Raw genomic sequence first — 7,320 nt, 5'->3', positions numbered from 1 at the left:
TCTCTCTCTCTCTCTCTCTCTCTCTCTCTCTCTCTCTCTCTCTCTCTGTGTGTGTGTGTGTGGTGCTAAGTAAATCATACTTGAACTGAGAATTAAAATAGAAATGATCACATCTGCTATATGGTTAGAATCTGATTATATTAATAAAGTTTAAAATTAACATCACACAAAACTGCTGAAGTTGTTTAATTAATAGAAAAGGTCACAGCACTGGCTTGAACTATTTGATCACAAATTCTCATACTGAACCATACTGCAAAACCATCAGACTATAGTTTTTCAAACAAGATGTATAAGGAGGTTTATCTATATCAGATGACTATGTTTTCAATTTATTCAACTCACATATATTTCATGATTAGTTCAGATGGAATTTGACATTTTAGATAAATTCTAAATTTGCATGAATATAAACTTTAAATGAAATATATACAAAAAGATGGAACAAAAATTGTCTAAAATACAATTACTCTAAAAACAAGTAAAAAATGAGCATTTATCAGTCTAATGAATTTGAAACATTGCAAATATATAGGTACATAGGAGGGTTTGGAAAGAGGAAGAGAATGGAGGAAATTATACAAATATACTATAACCTCAAATTTTTAAAATCTGTGATGAAAAGTCATAAAATATTCCTCTCACTTTCAGGTTTTTAAGTAGTAGATTTAAACAATCCCATTCTTACACTTTATAGTAGCAAGAAGCAACAACATATCGGTGCTATTTTTGTATGTTTGTTTACTGGATGGACTTTCCTTATGTATGACTGGCTTTTCTGAAATTTGCTAGGACGTTCAAAGTGTTTTCAGTCTTCTGATCCTTATATCTGTCCTCCTGAGTTCTGGTATTGGAATCAAATATGGTCATCATATCTGACTGCCTTATGCATTCATTTTCAGTTGCCAATACCCATAAAAGACTGTTCCAACAAAAACAACCATACCCATAGTGGAGAGTTTACTTATCCTAGAGAATGAATGTGTAGTATATGACTTATGATGAAAGAAGAAAACTGAAAAATTTTTTTAGAAACTTCTGTGGGCAATATATATACATATATATACACATATATATATATGTATATATATATATATATACACATACACAGACATATATATATAACTTATTATGAAACAATATTAAAATAAAAATAAATTCTTACAAATGTAAAAGTCATCTCTAAAATGTAAGTGCCTTCTTCAACTGATGTAACAAGTAGTTATGAGAATTTTGATTCAGACAGTGGTTCATAAAAAATAAATATTCACTCTTTCAATATTATTTGTATGTTGTAGTATGCTAAAACCAAATTGGCATTCACCATATATAAATATATGATGAAATTTTTAGACAATTTAAACAATTTAAAAATGACTTCATTTTCAATAGATTTCATTAATATATTAATTTATTTCTTAAATGTTTAGCATCTTTTTCAATATTTACAAATACTGATATTTTTTTCTGCCTGGTTTATTCTGAACTCACTTCTTTCCACATGTTCTTTGCTTCCAGTACAGACTCTTCATTATCACTATCTTGGATAATTACTAAAATGCTCATGTCCTATGCTTATTTTTAAATACTTAGTTTTTTGTTTGTTTTCTTTTCTTTAATATTGTATAGAACGAAGATGGAGAAAAACATTGCTAGAATATGCTTTAGTAATTCTCATGGAAGAAGTCAGTTACTTGACACCTTGAAAGATAAATATTTCATTATTACCAAGGATGTTATTGGTAATTTGGCGAGGCATAAATGGTTACATGAAAAATAATGTAGGGAATTTGTGACTTTAAATCAATTGTTTTCTAGATTTTAATATTGATTTTGTAAAATATAATAACAGCCTTATATATTTTTATATATTGTGAAAGAACTTTCTTCCCAAAATGCTCCTCTTAAATTTTGTTAATTTTTGAGCAGAAAACCGGCCTGACCATGGGCACAAATCCCTTCTGGTCGGCACCAGAACCAGGTCACCTTGGGAACAGAATCGGAGGACAACCCCACAGTCCCCAGAGGACTCTCCACTCCATCTTAGGATCAACGGTGAGCAGAACACAACATCAGTTCCAATCCAATTGTGACAGGCCTGTGACAGCAGGAACAAGGACACCAGAGCCCCTCCTGACCAGTGGCTCCGGTTCCTTTTGATCATTTCTAGTTTACCTTGCTTTTGTACAGACCAGACAGGTCCACAGTCCTCAAAGGAGACACCACTTCCAGGCACTTCCCAGGATCTTAGGACAACAAGATCCCAGGATAACAGGAGCTGGGTCACACTAATATTTCTGGGTCTCAGAGGAGTTTGACTTCCAAGAACTCTGACACACCCAGAATCTCAGGTTCACAGGAGCACACAATCAAAGAAGGATCACAAAGAAAGCTGGATTCTGAATCAACTGGGATTATAGGAAGGACAGGCTCCAATCACATATGTTGACGGCAGCAAGCACTTGAGATAATCAGATAGCAGGAGGCAAGAGTAAGCAGAGAAGCAACAGAAACCAAGGTTACTTGGCATCATCAGAACCAAACTCTCCCAAAATAGCACTTCCAGGATACAGCATCACATCAGAAAAGTAAGACATGGATCTAAACTCACTTCTCATGATAACAATGGAGGACTTTAAGAAGGAAATACAGGAAAACACAGTTAACAGCTAGAAGCCTTTAAAGAGGAAATATAAAAATCCCTTAGAGAGTTACAGGAAAACACTAACAAACAAGAGATGGAATTGAACAAAACCATCCAGGATCTAAAAAATGAAAGTAGAAACAATAAAGAAAACCCAAAGAGAGACAACTCTGGAGATAGAAACCCTAGGAAAGAAATCAGGAACCATAGATGTGAGCATCAGCAAAAGGATACAAGAGATGGTAGAAAGAATCTCAGGTGCAGAAGATTCCATAGGGAACATAGACACAAAAATCAAAGAAAATACAAAATGAAAAGAGATACTAACTCAAAACATCCAGGAAATCCAGGACACAGTGAGAATACCAAACCTATGGATAATAGGAGTAGATGAGAATGAAGATTTTCAACGTAAAGGGACAGGAAATATCTTCAAAAAAATTATAGACGAAAACTTTCCATACCTAAAGAAAGAAAGAGATGCCCATGAACATACAAGAAGCCTACAGAACTCAAAATAGACTGGACCAGAAAAGAAATTCCACCTGACACATAATAATNANAACAACAAATGCACTAAATAAAGACAGAATATTAAAAACAGTAAGGGAAAGGGGTCAAGTAACATATAAAGTCAGTTCTATTAGAATTACTCCAGACTTCTCACCAGAGACTATGAAAGTCAGAAGATCCTGGACAGATGTTATACAGACACAAAGAGAACACAAATGCTAGCCCAAACTACTATACCCAGCATATCTCTCAATTACCATAGATGGAGAAACCAAAGTATTCCATGACAAAACCAAATTCACACAATATCTTTCCACGAATCAAGCCCTTCAAAGGATAATAACAGAAAAATACCAATACAAAGACACTATGTCCTAGAAAAAGCAAGAAAGTAATCCTTCAACAAACCTAAGAGAAGACAGCCACAAGAGCAGAATCCCAATTCTAACAAAAAAATTACAGGAAGAAACGATTACTTTTCCTTAATATTTCTTAATATCAATGGAGTCAATTCCCAAATAAAAAGACATAGACTAACAGACTGGCTACACAAACAGGACCCAACATTTTTTAGGCTAACAGGAAACCCATCTCAGGGAAAAAGACAGATACTACTTCATAGTGAAAGTTTGGCAAGCAGTTTTCCATGCAAACAGTCTGAAGTAACAATCTGGAGTAGCCATTCTAATGTTGAATAAAATCGACTTCCAATGCAAAGTTATCAAAAAAGACAAGAAGGGGCACTTCAAACTCATCAAAGGTAAAATCTTCCAAGATGAACTCCTAATTCTGAATATCTATGCTCCAAATCCAAGGGCAGCAACATTCGTTAAAGATACTTTAGTAAAGCTCAAAGCACACATTGCACCTCACACAATAATAGTGGGAGACATCAACACCCCACTTTCATCAATGGACATATCATGGAAACAGAAACTAAACAGGGACACAGTGAAACTAACAGAAGTTATGAAACAAATGGACTTAATAGATATCTACAGAACATTTTATCCTAAAACAAAATGATATGCCTTCTTCTCAGTACCTCATGGTACCTTCCCCAAAATTGACCATATAATTATTCACAAAACAGGCCTCAACAGATAAAAAATATAGAAATTGTCCCATGCAGCCTATCAGATCACCAAGGACAAAGGCTGATCTTCAATAACAACATAATTAATACAAAGCCAACATTCACATGGAAACTGAACAACACTCTCCTCAATGATAACTTGGTCAAGTAAGACATAAAGAAAGAAATTAAAGACTTTTTAGAGTTTAATGGAAATGAAGCCACAACATAGCTAAACTTATAGGACATAATGAAAGCATTCCTAAGAGGAAAGCACATAGCTCTGAGTGCCTCCATAAAGAAACTAGAGAGATCATACACTAGTAGCTTGACAGCACACCTAAAATCTTTAGAACAAAAGGAAGTAAATTCACACAAGAAGAGTAGACAGGCAGGAAGTAATCAAACTCAGGGGAGAAATCAACCAAGTAGAAATAAACAAACAAACAACAACAAACAAAACAAAACAAAACTAAACTAAACTATTCAAAGAATCAACCAAACCAGGAGCTGGTTCTTTGAGAAAATCAAAAAGAGAGATAAACTCTTAGCCAGACTCACTAGAGGGCACAGGGACAGCATCCTAATTAACAAAACTAGAAATGAAAAGGGAGACATTATAAGAGATCCTGAGGAATTCCAAAACACCATCACATCCATCTACAAAAGGATAGACTCAAAAAAACTTGAAAACCTGGATGAAATGAACAAATTTCTAGACAGATACCAGGTACCAAAGTTAAATCAGGATCAGATTAATTACCTAAGCAGTCTTTTATCACCTAAATAAATAGAAGCAGTCATTAATATTCTCTCAACCAAAAAAAGCCCAGGACCAGATGGGTTTAGTGCAGAGTTCTATCAGGCCTTCAAAGAAGACCTAACTCCAGTTCTCCTCAAACTATTCCACAAAATAGAAACAGAAGGTACTCTACCCAATTCATTCTACAAAGCCACAATTACTCTGATACCTAAACCACATAAAGACTCAACAAAGATAGAGAATTCAGACCAATTTCCCTTATGAATATCGATACAAAACTACTCAATAAAATTCTTACAAACCGAACCCAAGAACACATCAAAACCATCAGCCATCATGACCAAGTAGGCTTCATTCCAGGGATGGATGCAGGGATGGTTTAATATACAGAAATCCATCAACGTAATCCAGTATATAAACAACCTAAAAGACAAAAACGACATGATGGTATGATTAGATTCTGAGAAAGCATTTAACATGACAAAATCCAAACCCATTCACGATAAAAGTCCTGGAAAGATCAGGAATTCAAAGCCCATACCTAAACATAATAAAAGCAATCTACAGCAAACCAGTTGCCAACATTAAAGTATATGGAGAGAAGCTAAAAGCAATCCCACTAAAATCAGGGAATAGACAAGGCAGCAAACTTTCTCACTACCTATTCCGTTTAGTACTGGAAGTCCGATCCAGAGCAATAGACAACAAAAGGATGTCAAGAGTATACAAATTAGAAAGAAAGAAGTCAAAATAACACTATTTGCAGATGATATGATAGTATATATTAGTGACCCTAAAAATTCCACCAGAGAACTCCTAAACCTGATAAACAGCTTCAGTGCAGTAGCTGGATAAAAAATTAACTCAAAAAAAAAAATCAATGGCCTTTTTCTACATAAAGGATAAACACTCTGAGAAAGTGATTAGAGAAACAACATATGTCACAATAGTCACAAATAATATAAAATATCTTGGTGTGACTCTAACTAAGGAAGTGAAAGATCTGTATGATAAAAACTTCAATTCTCTGAAGAAAGAAATCAACGATCTCAGAAGATGGAAAGATCTCCCATGCTCATGGATTGGCAGGNACAATATAGTAAAAATGGCTATCTTGTCAAAAGCAATCTACAGATTCAATACAATCCCCATCAAAATTCCAATTCTATTCTTCAATGAATTAAAAAGGGCAATTTACAATTTCATCTGGAATAACAAGAAAACCTAGGATAGCAAAAACTTCACAATGAGAAAAGAATCCATGGTGGAATCACCATGCCTGACCTAAAGTTGTATTACAGAGCAATTGTGATTAAAACAACATGGAACTGGTAAAGGACCTACAGGTAGACCAATGGAATAGAATTGAAGACCCAGAAATGAACCCACTCACTTATAGTCACTTGATCTTTGACAAGGGAGGTAAAACTATCCAGTGGAAAACAGACAGCATTTTCAAATGGTGGTGGCACAACTGGTGATTATAATACAGAAGAATGTGAATTGATCCATTCTTATCTCCTGTATTTAGGTCAAGTCTAAGTGGATCAAGGAACTCCACATAAAACCAGAGACACTGAAACTTATAGAGGAAAAAGTGGAGGAAAGCCTCGAAGATATGGACACAGGGGAAAATTTCCTGAATAGAACAGCAATGGCTTGTGCTGTAAGATCTAGAATTGACAAATGGGACCTCATACAATTGCAAAGATTCTGTGAGGTAAAAGACACTGTCAATGAGACAAAAAGGCCACCAACAGATTGGGAAAGGATCTTTAACAATCCTAAATAAGATAGGGGACTAATATCCAATATATATATATATATATATGTCAAGAAGTTGGACTGCAGAAAACCAAATGACCCCATTAAAATATGGGGCACAGAGATAAACAAAGAATTCTCAACTGAGGAATATCAAATGGCTGAGGAGTACCTGAAAAAATGTTCAACATCTTTAATCATCAGGGAAATGCAAATCAAAACAACCCTGAGATTCCACCTCACATCAGTCCGAATGGCTAAGATCAAAAAATCATGTGACAGCAGATGCTGGCGAGGATGTGGAGAAAGAGGAACACTCCTCCATTGTTGGTGGGATTGCAAGCTTGTACAATCACTCTGGAAATCAGTCTTTCGGTTACTCAAAAACTTGGGCATAATACTACCAGAGGATCCAGCAATACCTCTCTTGGGCATATATTCAGATGATGTTCCACCTGTTAATAAAAATATCTGCTCCACTATTTTCATAATAGCCTTATTTATAATAGCTTGAAGCTATATAGAACCCAGATGTCTCTCAACAGATGAATGGATACAGAA

Source organism: Mus caroli, chromosome 2, assembly GCF_900094665.2.
Source record: "Mus caroli chromosome 2, CAROLI_EIJ_v1.1, whole genome shotgun sequence".
NCBI classification, from domain to species: domain Eukaryota; kingdom Metazoa; phylum Chordata; class Mammalia; order Rodentia; family Muridae; genus Mus; species Mus caroli.
This window is presented reverse-complemented; position numbering follows the sequence as displayed.